The sequence below is a fragment of the Parus major genome, chromosome 9 (genome assembly GCF_001522545.3).
Source record: "Parus major isolate Abel chromosome 9, Parus_major1.1, whole genome shotgun sequence".
Classification (NCBI taxonomy): Eukaryota; Metazoa; Chordata; class Aves; order Passeriformes; family Paridae; genus Parus; species Parus major.
This window is the reverse complement of record NC_031778.1, coordinates 14,253,285-14,273,564: the sequence shown is the minus strand read 5'-3', so window position 1 is coordinate 14,273,564 and position 20,280 is coordinate 14,253,285. Positions and strand designations below refer to the sequence as shown.

Here is a 20,280-nt window from a genome sequence, read left to right as displayed (position 1 = left end):
CAGACAGCATCGCTCTGCCATCCCACCTGTGGGCACTGCACTGCCAAGGAAGGCACTGTGCTGGTCCTGCCTCAGCTGGGCCTTTATTCTCAAGTCAGGTAGAAAAGGCTTCCTTTCATCAAGTTCATCTTTTTCACAGCACTAAACTCAATTAAAGCAAAGATGCCTGTAAGTGGCTGGACTGATAACCCTGTAAATCCAGCTATCTCTGGTTGTTACAGAATCTAAATTACCCCATCACCATTAATCCCAAGATAGAGAAATGTCCAAGCAGCTATATAAAATGAGACACTCTGCCCTAAGATTTCATCTGGCAGGGAAAACCATTTTCTGTATAAAATACGGCCCACTTTACCTCTTGAGGTTTAAGTCTTGATTCAATAAATCTATCTGGAATTACACTATGGAAAATCATCTTCCTTGATGCAAGGCAAGTGCTAGCATCACATCCAATTGTGACAGACCTGCTGTCTGCCTGAAGAGCTTGAGGACAGCATGGAGCAAGGGAAACACAGTGGTCTATCCAAAAACTTTATAAACAGAATTCATGGGTGGTGAGATTAAAAGTGAGAGGAAACAACAAGCTCTTGTGTGGTTCATGACAAAACACCTGTTTTCTTGGTGCTCACAAGATGTCTAGGAATATTTTTATGTCATTGTCTGAAAAACAACAGAAGAGTAGAATCAGTGCACTAAAACAGATCCACTCCACTAAAATCAGTGGGTTAGCTGGGCTTCCTGTACTCCACTGAGGGCCCATAGTCTTGTGTTTTGCAGACTGTTGGGCACATAATGCTAGAAAGGCCATGTTCTCAGAACAGAAAGAAGGTTTGGGCTCCATAGATTCCATGGATATCTATTATCTGCACAAACACTGCAAAATGTGATTGTACATAGCAGGGAGAGATCACAGAGGGTGGCTGTGAGAAGCAAGAGGAGACTGCCAGGAGCAAGTGACCTCTTCGTTGGTCTGCAGGTTATGCTGACAGAATAAGAAGCAGAGATAAGTCCTGCTGTTAGAGCTGCTCAGAAGGGGAATGGGGAATATATTGTGAAGTTCAGCTTTATGTTGTCTGGAAAAGCAGATGGACCAACCTAAGGATGGAGTACTCCGCCTGGGGATGAAATAACTAACCTGGAGGTGTCTGCTTCCATCTCTGACAGCTTCAGGGGAATGGATCAGGACACACCTCAAGGCTGTGCAATCCCATGAGAATAATTTCTTGATTTGATGGAGGCCAGCCTGAGATTGTTCAGTCTTTATCAAGGAACACACTTTGAGAATCATTGCTATCATCAAGGCAAATCAGAAATATTCTCTGGGCAAGAATTTGCTTGATAACAGCAACAGAAGGGAGTGAAGCTGGAAGGCACTGTCAGCCAACTGGCAGGTAGTTCATGGGTGTCAAATCCTTTAATCCAGCCTTTTAAGGCTCATCAGAAGATTTTACAGCAAGTGTATAAATGCCCTGTTAAATCCAAGGCTGCTGGAAATTATTTAGGACAAGAGCCAAACATAATCCAGAAAAAAAATTGGATATCACTTTGGAAAATTTGCAGAACCATATTTTTTGGAAAGCTTTTCTGTTATGATGCATAAAATAGATTCACACTAACAGAGGTGCAGAAGAAACATAACTCATAATTACAGTCTTACTTTCCTCTGGCTGTAGTGGGAGCCAGGGCACCAGAATTGTGCTCAGCAAAGCAATCCCTATTTCCAGTTTTGAGCTCTTACTGTTTATTCAGAGCTCGCCCATTGACCCATCTTCCTGTCATAAACTGATTAAGTGCACATGTCAGAAGGATTGCCAGCAATCAACAGCAATCACTGGAAAAGAAAAGGGAGCTGGAGGGTATAAAACAAGCAACTTTTCACTAGTGACTTCACTGTGAAGGAGCTAGAAGTCATGGCAGGCCAGTGGCACATGTCAGGACAGTCCAGAGGAAAGATGGAAATGGTTGAGGAGCTCAGCCCAGAAGAAGTGCCCGCAGCCCTGCCTCAACCTGAGTGTCAGTCCTTTTCTCCAGGTTCCTAAAGGCAGGCTCCCTTTCTGTGCATGAGATGCACCCCAAACCTCACTCCTGCTGCCTCCTCCCCTCAGAAGTCTGTCTCACACTGCCCAGGGTGAAGCCTGCATGGAGGAGCAGCTTGCAGGAGGCAGGACATGCTGCCTCTCCCTCTGAGTGGATGGAGCAGGCTCTGTCTCATCACCAAGAAATGGATAGGCTTAGTCTCAGAGTCTTCCATTGCTGGATTAAAACTTGGTTTTAATTAAACAAGGAGGAAAAGACAGAGGAGGAATGGTAAGTCAGAGTTTGGGGTGTGGAGGCTGTGCTTCTCTTTTGTTTGTAAGTTCAGTACTTCGTGCATGAGAAGTGGCCCAGCATGGCAGAAACAGGTTCTGGAGTGAGATTATCCATAGAATCAGGGCTGGGACATCATCTCATGATGGCCAGGACTTCCTGGGACTGCAGGCAGGGTGAAAAAAGCCCAAAAACTTTCACAAAGGGGTAGATCTTTCCTCATCACCTGGGAGGGGTGAGTGGAGCTACTCCATACATCATCAGAAAACAGTTTTGCAAAGCTTGTGTACCCAGCTGATGAAGAACTGCACTTGGCAGATAGAAAATGCACAGCACATCCTGTAAACCTTTCCTGAAAGGGCATCACAAATTTATCACTCTGATTAAGTTTTGTTTTTTTTTTTTAGAGCATCATTTATCAGTTTAATTTAACGTTACTTCAGTTGCTAAGGAGCCATGATTGCAAACCTCCACCAAACAGGAATTTTGAACACTAATGTCTGGTCATCTAATTGGAAAATATTACAAAACTCAAGCTGAGGCCTACCCTCTCCAGCCACACTGCACAGTGAGACATGGAAATGTTCTGTATTATATATAATAACACTGTTTATTAGTCAAGACTTGTAACTGTAGGAGAGAACAGCAAAATCACAAAAGGCTCAGTAGAAGAGACTTGCAAATTAGTCTCATTACTCTTGAAATTGAACTGCTTTCCATGCTCCTGGCAGAGATACCTCAAGGATACCGAGATTGCCTGTGTATTGCATTTCAGATCATGATCATTCTGCTTTACACAGTAATGTACTAAGTCTCCATCAGGCCAGTGATGGGAAGGGGGATGTTTACTTAGTGATGTGTGAAATGATGAATAAATCTTCAGGAATTATTTTGAGGGAGAGGGTAGTGAGGGAAGAGTTTTATTACATTCCTGGATCATCACCAGAAATCTGCAGAAAACTGCAGAAATCCAGAAATTTTGCACATCTTTCAAATAATGAGCATCAAATGGGGGGGAAAAAAAAAAAAAAAAGAAGGTTCAATGCTGGTTCAAATTTCTGCACTACCAAAAATGTTCCTTCATTTCAATTAAATCTTGACCTATTTTTAATCAAAAGAGCCTGCTGTGTTTTTCTGCCTCAGAAGACTGACATTGCCAGCAGGATGCTGCAGTCTCAGGTCCCAGCTCCCTGGGGAGTGGTGGAGGCTTTCCCCAGGGCCACAGGGTGTGTGGGGACCACTCCACGGGGCCATGGACTGCATCCCACCTTGTCCAGAGGCTCTGTCCCCACTGCCACCCCTGCAGGACACTTACCTGGTGTCACACAGGAGGTCTCAGATGAACCAGCACTGGAACCCTAAGAATGAATCAGACCCTTCAGCTCCCAGCCCAGGCTGGGTCATTGCACTGGACCCACTGTGGGATCACAAAAAGGGACCTGGGCTGGCACTGAGAGGGACAAGGCAGAGAGACAGGTCAGTAATTTTTCTAGATGAATATTTTTCAAAGAAAAAAGATAGAGCAATGTTTTGAATAAGCTCCTGTGACATAAATAATAAATAAGCAATATAAGCTGTATATACAGACATATACACATACATGCATGCATTATGGAGAGCTCTTCTTTACTCATTAATTCCCTCAGGAGTTAGAAAATCACAGCTAAAAACAATCATTTGTATGCAGAGATAGACTGCACAGAGAGACAGAATTTTCTGTTCTTACCAAGACAATACTTTTTGGAAAAACCCCAACAAATTAATGTGAGCCATACTCAATAATTTCGTTTAAACAAACAGCAGAAGAGATATTTTCAAAAAGTAAGGAAATAAAAAAACTGATTGATTTTTGTATTTGTAATTTCATAAGCTTTGATTTTACAACACTGTTCTCAACACCTAAGCAATTCAACCCTTGTATACTTCTAAAAAACTGAGCGTTTATTGCACTAGCGTGAAACAGGGGCTGGTAGTCACCAGAAAAAAAAAAAGGTAGAACTCCACATATTTAATTTTAAGAGTATTTAGAACAATCTTTCCACTTTTTTGATTCATTACCAAAGCCAAAGGGTTCCCAGGGAAACTCGTGTGTCTGACAAGTGGGCAGGTGAGCCCTGAGCCAGCAGCTCTCCTTGTCCCTGCCACTCCCTGCTCTCCCCACCAGCCATGGTGGGCACAGGCAGCCCCACTGCTGTCCCAGCACTTCCACTTCAGGTCACAGCTTTAAACCACAAAGCACGAATCCTTGAGCAATAATGTTCCATCTGTTATTGCATAATTTGCCGAGCATATAAAAATTGGGAAGATTAGGATAGTGTGGACCACCAGAATGAGTTTGATGATACTGACTGATTTAAATAAAAATAAATGTTTTCCCTGGACATTGGGAGGATGAGATGCTCCCTTAACACATGATGGGACTTTCAATCAGTATTTCCATCCATGATTTTTCTTGGGTTTTTGCAGCATCCCCCTGACTTTATTTCTGATCTTGAACACTGAAGGTTTAATCAATCATTGTTCCTCCTGCTTCTGGAATCTAAGTGGTTCAAAGCACTTGTATTTACTGAATGTCATTAGGCCATGGTGATGAAGTAGCTCTGCTTGGATCTTTAATCCACTCCTTGTTATAAAAAAACCCATAAGATAGAGCTGTCTTTACCTGGAAGCATTTTATCAGTTGAAGCCCTGGACACTGCTTGGAGGGGAAAAGGACTGATCTTCCACATTTTTCTTGGCTAATCTTAAGGTTAATAGGAAGAGGACAACAGATGCTTTGTGAATTATTGCTTTGCAAATAAACTTTCTTTTTTTGTTGAAGGCAGAGCTGGAATGTTCCTTGTTTTGTTACATAAACCAGCAGTAGTTGATTTGATCCATATACCACCAAATTTTATCTACTGCACGCCTGGAGAGTTGTTTCAGGGGGAGATGACAGATGCTACCAGCAATAACAAAAGCACAAGCCCTTTGGATATGTAACTGAAATGCAAAAGACTTGCTTAGCTACTTCCAGAGGTACAGGCACACCTGGCTGCAGCAGGAGAGGGAAATTGGAGAGCTGCTCCCTGGGGACTTGAACAGCTCCCTCTCCTGCAGGCAGCTGTGCAGGGAGCCTGTGGGATTCACAAGCTCTGCTGCTGGGTGTCCATGCTCTGCTTTAGGCAAGTCTCTAGCAATCCCCTCAGCTTGGTTTTTCACTGGATTGAACAAACCCCAGTGAGGACTTGTGCCATGGGTTTTCAGAAACCCAGATCCACAGAGCCACAAAACTTCACGGTGCCAAACACTCCCATGATAGGGCTCATCAGAAGTTAACTAATGATAATATCTGTCACAAATACTTTTGGGAATGGCAAAACATCAGCCTGCATTGCAGTTGTGTCTCATTCTTTGCAAATACATGCTGAATATTTTTAACAAATAATTATTACTCTTCAGACTCTCCCCTTCAAGATATTCCCCAGTGACAATTTTTGCTTCACATCGAAAGGAATTGGTTCTTCATTCAACAGATTAAATGTTTGCCAGAATGGCATATTAAGAATCATAGAATGGTTTGGGTTGGAAAAGACCTTTAAGATGATCCAGTTCCAAGACTTCTGCTGTGGGCAGGGACACCCTTCACTACACCAGGGTGCTCAGAGCCCCATCCAACCTGGCCTTGAGCACTTCCAGGTATGGGGCATCCAAAACTTCTCTGGGCAACCTGTGCCAGCTTCTCACCACCTTCACAGCAAAGAATTTCTTCCTAACATTTAATGTAAAAGAAACTGAACTCTCTGCCTCTCTACTGCCAGGCAGGGTGTGGCTTTACCAGCTGGGGGAAGGGACCCAAGAGTTCATCATACAGGAACTGCCCTGAGCCTTCCCTGAATCCCCAACAAATAATCCCACAGTGGTTTTGCCCTGAACATCTGGAACACTTATTTTGTTTGGGAAAATCATCAGTAAGCGCTACCTTCCCTATATGTAAAAAAGCACTTAAACTTTTCCTTAATTTGCAGATTCCTATTTAAGGTTAAATTCATGTTTAGACAACAAGCAACTCTTCTTCTTTTAATTAAGATTTATACAGGTTCCCATGTGTAGATGAAGCAATGGAGTCCTAATGAGCAGAGAGTCTAATTATGATCATTCTGTAATTGTGGTGTGCCTCAGAATAAAACAGTTATGTTGCCAGATAATGGACTAATGAGCACCAAAGCAGTGGTAAAAAATGTCTGTAAAACACTCTTGCAGTTCTTATGAGGACAGGCCTGCACGTGAACACCTCCATGTAGTATTCAAACATGTATAATGGAATATAGAATGCAATATGTCCAAAGATTTATATCAAGGTGTTGGAAGCAGCTGAAGGTCAAGGGCATACCAAAAGCAATGGAATTAATTATTAATGTGAAACAGAAGAAAATAAGCCAGAGACAGCTGCATGAAGTGATTTAGGAGACAGATTAAAAATATAAAAAGGGAAGTCAGTGGGAGGCAACATTGGGAAAATGATCAACATCCACCACAATATTGGTCCCATCGGCTGCAACCAGCTCCCTCCACATTCTGATTGATGAAATACACCAGAGTCCGATATTTTTTCTTGCCTAAATGACCAGCTCTAATCATGAGCTCTACACATTGCTGCTTTCTTCATCATTCAGCTGGTCAGGAAAGAAAAGATAATTACAGAATGTTTGTTTAGTAATTGTCTGCTTCTATTTTGGAGTTTGTTTCTGGTGCTAACGAATGCGACTCCATTATGTCATTTATCATGTGAACAGTCAGGTTGAGGAACATTTTAAATCAGGAACTATTTTGGTTTGCATGAGAAATAACCCCACAGAACAACTGACAGCATGTGTGAGCAGAAAAATTCCATGCCTGAAAAGGATAGGTTAGGTGATTTCACCAGATAAAAAGCTTAAGGAAATATCTTTTCACCAGAAGAGTGTTCATGGAAAAGGGGAGAGTTGTAGCCCCATATTTTTCCTCACAAAGAAGTCCAGATTTGAAGTTATTTACCTCGCTTGCTAGATAACATTTGTTTTTCTATTACTTTTTCTGCTATCATCCTTTGCAAAGGAGAACTTCCATTTCATTGGATGTGATAAAAATTGTACTTTAAACCTGACTTATGTACAGGTAGCACAGGTTGTAAATACATCTCAGGTGTGGCAAGAGCAGAAAAGTCGAGCTAAATGAAAGAACCAACCAGATGTTACCCACAGATATATCTGGAAAGTGATTGGGAGTCTCAGCTTATTTATAAACAGCTCCCTCCCCATGAGCCTGTGTTGATACCCAAAACACTAAATATCCTGTGTTATACTGTAGCAGCAGGTATATGGTGTTTTCCTGACTTAATTCAGCCCAATCCAATGCACTTGTCCATTAGGGTGGGCCCTCACAGGTATTCCCCATCCTATGGACAGGTGTAATTCTTGGTGAGCCTGAACAAGGTGGCTTGGGCTCAGTCAAAAGGCTACTGGGAGCACACAGCCGTGTGAGAACAAGCTGGAAATTTCCTCCAAGGGTATTTTTCAACCTCAGTTTGCTAGCTGATTTCACAACTGTGGGTTGAGAAACCTGTCTGAAGTGACTGGCCAAAGAAAAAACCCCATCCATTTAATAGGGTGTCCTCCCAGTAATAGTGGAACAGAAGCTGTTTGACAATACTTTGGGTAATGTCTTGAGGACTGTAGATGACTAATAATAGCAGCGCCTTTTTTTCCAGAAATATGAAAGTCATAAAAAATGATGGTTTAGAGGGACCAAAACTATTTATAAACTGAAGAAGAATTCAGTGAAGAGTTTTGACTAAAAAGGAGTGGAGGGGAGAATTTTAATGTGCTTGAAATAGAAGTCAAAATCTTAAAGAAAAAAATGCAAATCTGAAGTATTTTAAGTGGTTTTAAAAAAAGTTGAGTGGCTCAAACATGAAAGGACACCTTTTGTTTCAGATCAGATGAAGATTTTATGTTTACCAGGATGAACAACCTTGATTTGAAATGTCCTCTAAGTTGAGCCTTCTCAGGATGGGTAGAGGACTCCAGTTCACCCAGGATCTTTCATCCATGCTACATACAGAGAAACAGTAACACAGGGAATCTTAACTGAAAAAATTTAAAAGTTCTCAGGAGCATTGACTTCCATCACAGGGTTTATTGTTCATTTCCTTTTGGCCAATTACTCTCTTCAGAAATGTCTCCGGCATATTATGAAGACGAAGTGTTAAACCTGGGAGGTCGTTTCACTTGCAGCCTGTCGAGAACATCTTTCCATTGCTGGTTAACGACTTGTGAACTTCATTGTCAGATGCTGCTCTGAGACTTTGCATCTCCCAGCTGATGGCTCTGTGCCATGAGCCGAGCAACTGCCGGGCTTGGAGGGTGCCTCTCGCCCTTGTGAAATTCGAGTTCATTCTTTTTCTGCTCCCCGCGCTTTCTCCCTGCAAATTTATGACTTGCTAACAAATGCGTTGCTCTTGATTCCCTCCTCTTCAGTGATCTTTAAGATCTCTCATTTCATAAGGAAGAGGCAGGTGGGAGATCTGATCCAAAAAAGAGAAGTTTCCATAAGCAGGACTTGTGGAGTAAGGCTGCCTGTATATCCATCCAATTTCCATTGACTTAATTCAGTCTTTTTTTGTCAAGTTGCACAGCAGTAGTTAACTGCCCTAACCAAAGTGTTTTCCTCAAGATGCCCACATTCCTGTGAGAGATGGAGGTTTTATCCACACATGCAGGCAGCAGCTTTTCATCATTCTCCATATAAATGGAATACTTCCTCTGCTTGCCTTTACAGCTGTTCTCTGAACACCATCCACAAAACTAATGAAATGTTCCTGTGGCTCACCCATTCCTCCAAAAACCTTTGTCCAGGCTTGTTTTATCCTGGGAGGCCAACAATATTTTTTACACCTTTGCTTGGCACTGGGCTACTTTGTGCTGATCTAGCACCTGGGAATCAATAACAGTCAGGGTGGGGGGAATTACAGCACGTTCATAGCTTTGTGTAAATGCAAATTTATTACTCCAAAATCCTCTCTAATGTAAATCCAGTGAGGTCAATAGAGGTAGAGCAAAACTGGCCATTCTGCTTCATCTATTATCCTCATTTTTATAAGGATGGATAGCAGCTATTAAGAGAAAGGAACTTTCAAATGCCTGGAAATACACTGACCTGGGAAAAGAGCTGCAAGGATGCCAGAAATCACTCTGTGCAGATGGGTATTCTGCCTAACCAGAGCAATCAGCATCGACAAAAACCTCCACCAGCGTGAACTGCTACATCTCCATTAGCAGTGCTGATTAACAGGAGCAGAGGGTCCCGCCCTTTGGTTAGAACATGCCACCCTGTTCCAGAGGAATTCCTGATTTTGGCAAGCAACAGCATCTCCCTACATCACTGCCCTTTCCAGTGATTGTGTAAGGTTTTCTGCAGTTTCTCGAGTTTGCTCCTAAAATCTTCTGTTGCTTGGGTAATCTTTTTATGAGCTACACAAAAGAATTGTTTTCCTTAAGAAATCCTTAATATATGCACAGATAAACTCAGAGTCTAAAGGTTAATGTGCTTCATCACTGCTGAAGTGAAATCATAGATTTTAAAAGTCATTCTGCAGAATGATCTTGCATTTTTAGGGGAAAATAAACTGTTATTGCCTATAATAATAAGATTTTGGAATATGCTAATGGATTTTTTTTCATTTACCACACTTGATGCTCTCTTTTTTTTCCATAACCATTGCAGTTTACTATCAGACAGTTCTCCAGAGAAGTTGGATTTTGTTCAGAAAAAGTCTGTTGAAAAACTATTAAAGCATTGAAACACCTGTACAAACCTATATCAAGACAGGAGGAACTCTTACAAATAGGTAGGATAAAAATACACTGTATTAAGCCTTTCCTTGCTTTTACAAGATCTTTTAATTGGCTCCATTTACCCAGGAAAGACAGTGTGTTAATTCAGCGCCTTTTCCTTCCTGCAAACCATCAGCCAGAGAAGCCAGGAGTTTGAAATCATCTCTAGAGACCACTCCCTGTTGAAATACCCATCAGTAGGGAATTGCCTCGATGCCAAGGCTGTGTTCAGCCTATCTAGCTTTATTAATCTGCTGACAGCCTGCCACTTCTCACTGGCACCACTGAGCAAGCGAGGTAAACTGCAGCCTAATTAATGGCCAGGCTAGAGGCTTTCTTCAAAGACTGACTGAGACAGGTGCTGGTCTTGCCCAACAGAAATGCCAACCCAGTTTAAGTGTTCCTGCAACCTCCACAGTCAGGGAATTTATACAAATTTGGTGTGTTTGAATACACTGTGCAAAAGGATGTTCAGGCATCCTAAACACAAACGGTGTCCAATGCGTCTGCACCTGTGGGCCAAAAGCCAAAGCCTTTAGCAGGATGAGAAGATATTCCTCTTCATCACTGCTTTGAAACAGCTTCAGTTTGTATGAAACACAGACTCATAGGACTGGAAATATCTCCAGCCTTAGGCTGTATCAAAACATGTGTGACAGAGATTTAAATGGACTTGGATGCAAGTCATGTAAGGTCAAGTTTCCATTTAAGAGCCATTTGCATTAGCAGTCCTACCACCGTGGTAACACAGGGGAAGAGACACTAATGATATTTAGCACATTAACATGGACAAAAGCTATTTGCTACATCCTCAGGAATAAACATAGATGAACTCATAACGAAGCTGTGCTCTCAATCCCTCCTCACTGTGCAGGGCTCTTACAGAGGTTCACACAAAATGCCTCAGCGGGCAGTGAGATCCAAGATCTGGTTTGAACATAGTCAATACAGCAGAGGATACACAATCTCTGTCAGCCAGGCTCACCTGACACATACAATTGTGGCTCCTTGTGCATTCTGGTGAACAAGCAGCTCATACCTGTCTGAAAGCCATGCCTGCCTGCTCAGCCAGGCACAGGTTCCTCGCTGCAAAATGGTCTCAGCAGAAAATGTTCAGCTCCATGTGTGGGTAACATCAGCTCCCTTAACAGAAGCAGATGGGAGGTTCATGTGCTGCTATGTCAGAAATATCTGTCATTCTCCTGTTTTCCCTCTGTCCTGTATCTTAGGTTATCAGGTGTGCTCCTCTCAAAGCCAGTTAAAAGGTAGGTGTCAAACACAGAAGGCACGTTCATTTATAACTACACAGACTATAATTATATGTAGTCTAGGGCTTGTTTCCTGAACTAGGAAGGAGGAAAAATGGGTTAGGTGGGTGTGAGTAACAAGCAAGAGCATGTCTTTTAGAGGTTATGAAACTACCTTGATCTCCCAGTATCATAAATGCTGGCTAAGAACAAACAGAAAACTCTGTGCAGGCTGAGAGTTGGGACAAAAACAAGGGAATTGGGAACTGACAAGGGAATAGTAACAAGTTTCTGATCGAGCCTGGGAACTTAGTACTGCAAGCCAAAATGGAGGAGAAATATGAGGTCACCACTACATCTTATTTGCAGAAAGATAAGTGCAATCTTGGGATTACCAGGTGAGATATTTCAGAGAGAAATGGGGACTTTAATGTCAGTGTATGAAGCATCAGCGAGACCTCGTCCCATTTCATACTCGAACTACTTTTGGTAATCCATATGAACTTTGAGATTAATTGAAATCACAGCAGATGGAGGGAAGAGGTCTGAGGTGAACTGAGAGTCATTTAGGAAAGAAGATTGAAAAGCCAGTCTGGTGTAGCTCAGCGAGAAAGGGAGACAAGAACCATCTCCATAAAAATACCTGAGTAAGGAGAAGTGAGCAAAACAGCTACTGCAATGAGAGCCAGTGCTGGTGCCAGAACATCTGGGGAAAGGTTCCTGACCAACAAGGACATGGACAGCCTGGGACAATCTCACAGAGGGGTTACAAAAAAACCCACAAAATTGTTTAAAGCCGGAGCATGGTCCTTTCATGAAAAGGACCATAAACAACATTATTCCTGGCACAACGGAGAACTGGGCTCTGTGATCCACGATCCTCCTGTGCTTGTAACTTTAAATTGCCTAATGGGACTGGAACAGCAGCAAAACAAAGCCTTTGGCCACTTGTTACTGGAGGTCTGTGGAATATTTTCACAGCAGTTGCAATGCCAGAAGCTCCAGTGTCCTGGCTCAACACCAACACATTCCTCTGCTATTTAAGTCCCCCCCGTGGTTTCACTTAGTAATGCTACTCTTTGCTCCCTGTCCAAAAATTGTGGAACAATGCTGTCTTTTTTGAGCTTAAAAATGTTTTCTATTTACTGAATTGCTCTTCAAAACGTAGTATAATTCACTCTAGGGTGTAACTGTGTTGCATTTTAACCTGCACAGAAATAGCATGTGCAAGTGTGGAGAGAGGATAGGAGAAAAAATAGCAATATAAAAATATCCTTATGACAACATTGAGCCAAAGTGAGAAATATTACCCTTATTTTACAGTAGGAAATTTTTGATTCTTTTATTCCATAAACAAAAGAGTTTGAAACCTTTCCTGTGAAAATACAGTAAGCAGGTGTGTTTTGGGGCTTTGCTTTCAGCTGTAGCTTTTAACCACTCTCAGGAAATTTGGTCTTGAATCTTATTTTATGAGCCTTTCAATGAAGTCTAAAGTTGAATTCTGGCTTTTCATCAAGATCAGAGAAAATTAATGACCCTGGCCTAAGGACCCTAATTTGCGCTGGCAGGCTTGGAGTTTGGAACAGTATGAATTTCCCAGGGTGGGTGTGTCAATGGCTGTTAACCTGCATTACCAGTATTGCAACAGATCCTGGATCCTCCCAAATGAGAATAATGGCATGTCCTATCCCAGATCTGTATCTATGGATGGCAGATATTATGTAAAACAAGGAATCATTATTATTATTATTATTATTTAATTATTGTAACAATCACCAGACAGCTGAGCTACTCCCACAACTGCATTAAGTATCACGACTAAAATATGCAACCCTTTTTAATTTCATCTTCTATGAGAAAAGTGGACTGTCATATTTCAACAGATGATTTTAAGCACATATTTCTCAGTAAGTATGTTGGAAAATACAGCTCATAAAATGTGCCTTGCTATTCCAGTTTTGTCTATATTCAGTATTGCAGCCAAGTTACACAGACACGTGAAGTAGCTCCAGACAAGATTGGGTCCTGGAGCAGCGCAGGTCGCATGGAGCAAAATATGCACTAATCTGCCCTCAGAGTGGGGTAAATCAGTTTTCACAGAGCTCTGCTTTAACAAGTTGCTTTAATATTTGGATGGAATTGGGTTAGAGATGGCTTGAGTAGAGCTGATTCTAAGCACAAGCCAAGTAGGCAGATTTTCAAGGGCATTCACCACCAGGACACAAAAGCTGCTGAGATAAGAAACTTTCTGCCTAATTTTGCTGTGCCAGAACCCTGGGAAGGGAAGGAGAGAGAGGTACAGGAGGAAGTTTTCCTGCTGGAGCTGCAGGAATAGCACTGCCTTCCCACCACAGCTCCTTCCCAGCCTGTGGCAGAGCCGGGCTGCAGCTCCTCTTCCTCAGGGTGGGGGAAGCTTTAGGTGTGCCCACCTTGGAGAGCTGGTGGGGCTGCTGAGGGCAGGGACCCCTCTCACAGCAGCAGTGCCTCATGCTGCCTTGCAGAGGGATGGGGACATGGGGGCTAGCAATAGCTATGACACCTTGGCCAGACCCTGCTCCCCAGGACAGGTTTGTTGCAGAGGAGCTTCAAGGGATGGGGTGAAATTTGGTCTCCTAGATATCCTGGAATCACCTTCTGAGGATAACAACTGAGGTGTTGAACTCAGTCCAGGTGTTGTAGCCAACAGTGCTAAGAAGCGCTGCAGTACTTTGAGCAGACAGGAGTTTCCTTAGCACTACAGGCTTTGTGTCCAGCCATTTCACTCTGCTGTCAGCCTGCCAAGATGTGATAAAAGTACCAATAAGGGCAGGCTACTCACTGCCAGGATGGAAGGCACTCCAGGCCAACCTGAGAGGACGATGAGTTTTCCTGGGCAAGGGCACTCCCACACTAGGGGCTGCACATAAAATCGCTGGCCACACTCTCCAGGAGCAGGTGCTGGTCCAAATCTCTGCAGATTTTTATTCCACTCCTCGGACTCCCTGACACCGCCCCTGCAGACTGTTTCAGGTGCCCACTCCTCGTCAACAATTTCAGCCTAATCAAGGCTGTATCTGTGCCAGCGATAGAGCAAAAACGGTGACACTTCTCTGGGACAGGGTGGAATCAGAATGCCCAGGGAGCCCTGGAAGGAAATTACTGCGAAGGAATCCCAGCACACCGGAGAGAATGGGAAACTTTACTTTCCCATGGGGAGGGTGGCCCGCAGAGCGCTCAGGGGCTGCGGCAGGGCTGTGTCCTGCAGCCCGCTCCCCCCAGAAAGTGTCCAGGAGGTCTCTAAGGGCTGCGAGCCGGCTCCAGGGGCCCCGGGCGCCTCCCGGCCCCCGGCAGCTGCCGCAGGCGGGACGGCTCCGGCCAGGAGAGGGAGCCGTGGCCCCGCGCACCCCGCCTCGCACCCCGCCTCCCCCGGCCCGGCCCGCCAGCTGCGGAGGGACCGAGCGGTGCCCGTGTTCGCATCCGTATCCGTATCCGTGCCCGTATCCGTGCCCGCCCCGGCCCCGCTGCCCCGGCCCCGCAGTGACCGCCGCGGGCGGCGGGACCGCCCCGAGCGCGAACGGAGCCCGGGGAAAGGGGCGGGCGGGGCGGAGCGGAGCCCGGGGGCGCGGATCGGGGACGACGGCGAGGAGGCAGAAGAGGAGGCAGAAGAGGAGGCAGAAGAGGAGAGCGCGGCGCGCCGGGCACGGCTGTGCGCTCCCCGCGTTCTCAGGTGAGGCGCGCTGCGCGGGGGTGCGCGGGGGATGCCCGTGCTCCTGTAGGCGTGGGGGGGGGCAGCGACCGGGGTCAGGGCGCCTGCCCCCCCCCGCCCCGCCCGTGAACTTCCCCGCACGCGAAGGGAAAGTTTGTGTCGGAGGAGGAGGATTCCAGCCCCGGCGAGGGGGGAGCGGGCGGCGGTGCGCAGCTGGCAGCGGCCCCCGCTCCTCGGCTGGCACGGGGGGAGATCGGGAAGAAGGAAGAGGAACAGCTCGGGAGAACCCGAGGAGCAGCGCCCGGCGGCCACGGGCGAGGGAGGACAGGTGGGCACGGTGAGAGGGATGGGGGAGCGGAGCGGGGGCGGGCGCGATGGTGCCGGCGACCCCCGCGGACCTCGCTGATCCCTCGGTGATCTCTCGGAGATCCCTCGGTGTGCGGGGACCGAGCCGAGCTGCGGGATCGCGGGTTTGTCTCCGCTGGCCCTGCGGCCGGGCTGGCCGTGCCCCCGGTCCCCGACATGCGGAGGGATTCGCGTTCGTTCGCTCCCGTGGGCCGTGGAGATCTGGGCATTCCTGGCTGGAGCACTGCACGCACTGAGAAATGCAACTTTAATTTTCATCTGGATTGCAAATTCCTGAGCCTCTGATATCTGCTCTCTGCTGTCAAACGGGTCTCTGAAATGGAAGCGGGGAGAGGAAGGGGTCAGGCTTAAGCCGTAGCATGGAAATAAAGTGGAAGAGACATGCCCAAGAAAGCAGACTGGAAGCGATGAGATGCTGGCAGCAAGATGGCCTTTGCTGTGTTTGGTGGGGGCAGCTGCCCCCTTATGTGAAGCAGTTTTTGGTGGGGGGGTGTATCTGGAGGGAAACTGGATGGTGTCCTGAAAAAGAAGGGGGAAAAAGAAACCATCAGGGCTGCACTGCTTCAAGTGTCGCTTTTCTGTGCCTGTGTCGCTTTCCCCTGTTACAGTGGCACTGCTTGTTCCTCGCTCTGGGCTGGTTTCTTGGAGTGTGCCTGTACAGTGCTTGGCACAACTGAATCCTGATCTTGGGGCCTTAGGATGTAAACTGGATTGTAAATGCCCTCTCACATGCACACTCTTTTCATCCTGACCTCTGTTATGTGAATAGCTGGTTATAGTCCTTGGATAAAATTCTGGTTGGCTTTACAGATCTTTTTTCTCTTAAAAAATGATGGATTTTGTTCCATGCATTCAGATTTTTGTCCTAGGAAAGGCTTTTCACTTCTGGGATTTGGGAGATTGCAGCAAGTTCCTTGTATTTAAAAAAACAAAACAACCCTATCTCCTTTGTAATTAAAAAGTATAATTTTCTTGACACTCCATTTTTAACCGTGCCCCTCTCAGGCAAGCAGAACAGTCACCCAACATACGCTTCCATACCTAGAAGGATTGTGAGGTGTTATTTATTAACTGTACTGTGGAGAGTCCGTATCTCATAACTTAGAGGGTCATTTATAACAGGTTGCTTTTGGCAGCTCTGGAAGATTTACTTGCTGTCTTGTATTCCTTGCAGGAGAAGCATCCCTTTTTTTCATGGAGAGCATCACTCCAGCCCACAGGCTCTCGGGTGGGCAGGCTTGGTGCTGGGAAGGGTCCTGCTTTCTGTCTCCATTGCTTGCCTGTGGCGAGCAGGAGAGGGCAAGCAGACTGGATTAAACTCTAATACTCAGATATTCTTCTTCCCTGGAAGTAAGCAAGGTGTTGTTGCTGGGAACACTTTGTCTGGAGGAGTAGCAAAGGATGTAGGATAATGAGGGACATGGAGAGTAAGCCTGTGAGGACTTGAGGTGGTGGAAGCCTGCAGGGCACTGCAGTGACTAGGAAATGTTAAGCTGGGAAGGTGGGAACTGCCGCATGGAGCTGAAGGGAAGGGGCTGTAGGGTGAGAGGTTGTGTTTTTAACTCCATGCCTCTGTGCAAGGCAGAGGGCAGGGCTGCATCCACACAGCACTGGGATTGTTTTCTCTGAGTCTCTGCTTCTAGCTTGAGTTCAAAGTGTCTGCATTTGGTATGATGCCTGCTGATGTCTGTCCATGCCTCCCCAGAGTCCAGAAGGTCCTCTGATCCCTCCAGGGTGTGGAAGGAAAGCTGGTGTATGAACACTTCTGGGCTCTCCCCTTCCAGGCTCTGTTGGTCTGTGCAGGTATTCTGCATTTGAGCATGAACACATGGGGTGGGGATGAGTACTGCCCTGTTCTGGGCTCCAGCAGCCTCATCCCCAGGGTCAGCTAGTGCTACCCAAAACCTACTGGCACCCAAAGCACACACAGGTAAGAGAGACTTGAGACGGTAGGGAGAGTGGTGTGGCAGCAGGTTGGATGGTGCCTGCATACTTAGAGGTGTGGAAAATGCCTCCTTGCTGCCTCAGAGCTATAATTTTAAGCTCTAAAATAAGCATTCAGGAAGAATGAGGCAGAAAGATTTTGTCCCAGCTTTATTCCTTCAAGACCTGCATGAACCAGATGCCAGCTCTAGGGAGGAAGCATTATACTCCTTCAGAATAAGAGGCCAAAATTTTAGATTTTATTCCTTCCTCTTGCTTACATTTGGGTTTCTCTGTTGGTTATTTTGGCAGGCTCATGATTCATATTTCTTTCCCCATCTGTCCTGGGTCTCCTCTCTTGTCAAGTGTCCTCCCATTTCAGCAAGACTCTGACTTGCAAAAACTTGCCACAAAGCCCTTGTGACTGGTGGTGTGGGAGAGGAGGTGCCCCAGCCTGGCTCTCGCAGCACAGGTTGCATTAGCCAGGAGACAGTTAGGAAGATTATATCAGCATGTGAATGCATTCATGTCTTTTTTTATTTTTTTATTTTATCATACAGTAACGGGGACTGCTTTGGGAATAAAAATAGAAATAGGGAAAAGCCTATATAAGCTGAAATCTGTGAACAGCGCCACGTTATCTGGGAACTAAAACACATTCTACAGTGGAGCTCTGCTCTCCTCCTTCCTCCCCTCTCTCTCTTGACACAGCTCACGGGTTTCAGTGCCCCCATGAGCAGAGCCTGTCTCCTCCGTGCTGCCACGGTGGCAGCTCTGTACGTGGCGGGTGGGAGCTGGAGCATCTCTGGCTGGGCAAAGTGGGCCAGATGCAAAGGCAGAAGGAGGCAAAGCTGGCTGCCAGGTGTGCCATGCTTGAGCTGACCCTTCTCCACACCCTGTGTGAGGCTCGGGGGCCGTGTGCAGGTGGGGCTCTGCCATCCACCGTTTGTAGCTGCTTTGTTCCTCTCCACCACCAGCAAAACGTGTGGCTGAGATTCACTGCTAAACTGGAACAAAGCAGCTTCTTCTTTTGGGAGGTATTTTAGGATTTCTCCCCCCCACACCAGTGCTTTTGCCAGGCAGAGGGCTAATCTGACGTTTCTCAGGCACAAGGCTGGTCCGTGTAGGGCTTTTGCACACGCCTGAGCCAGATGAGCTCAGGGAGAGTGCAGGGAGGGAACTGATCCGGGGAAGTCACTGGAAATGGTGCCTACGCTGCAGGGAATTGTGATCTTGGCCAGTGTGCTTACTGTGTTCAGCCTCAGAGGTCCCAATAAGACACATGCACAGAACATGATATTCATAAATTCAGAGTCTGATTTTGCAGAAAGCAAGACACAGGAAAATGAGTGTACAAGTGTATGTGTTTTGTTATAGGGTTCTCTAAAAATAGTTGCTTGTAAAACAATATCCTCACTACAAGTCAAGAATCGTGTCTTTAGTCAGTCCTTTGTTAATTTAACAGCTCTCAGTTTCATCAAATGGGAATATATCCCTAGGAATTCCTCTGACACAGGTTTCCCCTGAGTCTGGATGATTATCCAATTACACTTTAAAGAAAATTACAGCAAGGATAATTGGCTAAAGATAGAAGCATCTGAGAGTGTTAGGGAAAGAGAAGGAGAAAGTGTGAGAGAGTGAGAGCTTCACTTTCTCATATGAGTAAATGAGAATTATTTCAGTCCTTAACTTTTGCAGTAAGTGGATTCAAGGCCCCTGGTGTTTGGATCTCCTTCCTTCTTCTCTCCCTCCCTCTACTCTGTCTTGTTATGTGTCGACTTGATATTTAGATGAAAAAGTTATATTGATTCTCATGGAATCTTTTTACATTTACATGTGTTAACAAAAAGAGACTGTTAACTTAAATGCTCTATTTGCAGCAGAGAATAAGAGATTTCCATGAATCCTGGGCTCTGTCAGGGAAGTGGTAGGTGGCTCCTTCTCCTGGGAACACTAGGAAGATGCCAGAGAGCCGTTAGCTTGGAGATGCCACTCAGAGCAGGACCATCAGGAGCTACCAGCTCTTCCCAGCTCTCCCTAGGTGCCCTCAGACCCATTTCTGCCTGGCAGGAGCCCGGATGGCCCCGCACTCCCATCCCACACCCTTGGCGGGCATTGGCATCCCTGAGCCGCCGTGGCAGAGTTTCCAGTTGCTTGGGCAGCATTTGGGGCTGCCTTCAGGCCCACTCACTCTTTCATTCCTTGCAGCAGGGCTGGGCGAGCTCTGCTGTTTAACCCTTGCAGTGCTGCCCCGGCCGTGGCTCAGGGGCTCTGTGGGTGCTGGTGGCAGCTCCGTGGTGCAGCCTGGCCGTGGATGGAGCTGGGCTCCCCACGCAGCTCCCTGGACAGCTTGGCTCTGCTGCAGCTGAAGCACGAACACACGACATGAATCATTCACTTACACAAATACTTAAGAAGCCTCTTCAGCTTTACTGAGCCAAGGTGTTATCAGAATTAGAAGAGGGCTTTAAGAAAAGAGGAAAAAAAAAAAACCAACATAAGTTTTAATACCTCTCTCTTTATCTGGGAAAGCTGCTGGGATTGCTTTTTTTGTTTGTTTGTTTGTTTGTTTACCTCACAGTTTTGTTTAATCCCTTGAGTTACTGAAATAAAACTGTAGTGGAGTATCTTACCTCTCTTAGGCCTGATGCTGTTTATTTAGAGGAATGTGAGATGTTGCCAGTGTTCGGAGGAAGATTCTTAGGTATTTGATCAATTTGTGTGTAAAAGCTTGCAAAACTGTGACTTAAATGTTTATCTTTAGTGCCGACAGGATGTTGTGGAGTTGTTTAACTGTATATTTGTAACAATTATACTGCTTGGCAAGAAATACATGTTTTCTTCTCGGAGGGAATTTTTGTTGGTTTTTTTTTTTTGGCCTTTTTCTGCCTGTGAGTTG

General features: G+C 45.6%; 1 protein-coding gene across 2 annotated transcripts in view; it reads left to right on the top strand.

Annotated features, from left to right (window-relative positions):
* The first annotated feature begins 15,013 nt into the window (after positions 1-15,013).
* The window catches only part of IL1RAP (interleukin 1 receptor accessory protein), a 50,792-nt gene continuing 45,525 nt past the window's right edge, over positions 15,014-20,280 (top strand). Inside the window, exon 1 of one of the 2 annotated variants that reach the window (XM_015638120.2) lies at positions 15,014-15,113. The gene's annotated coding sequence lies outside the window, so the exon portion shown is untranslated. Of the gene's footprint in view, positions 15,114-15,223; positions 15,421-20,280 lie in introns of those variants that run through there. The other variant, XM_015638119.1, reaches the window with a different exon arrangement.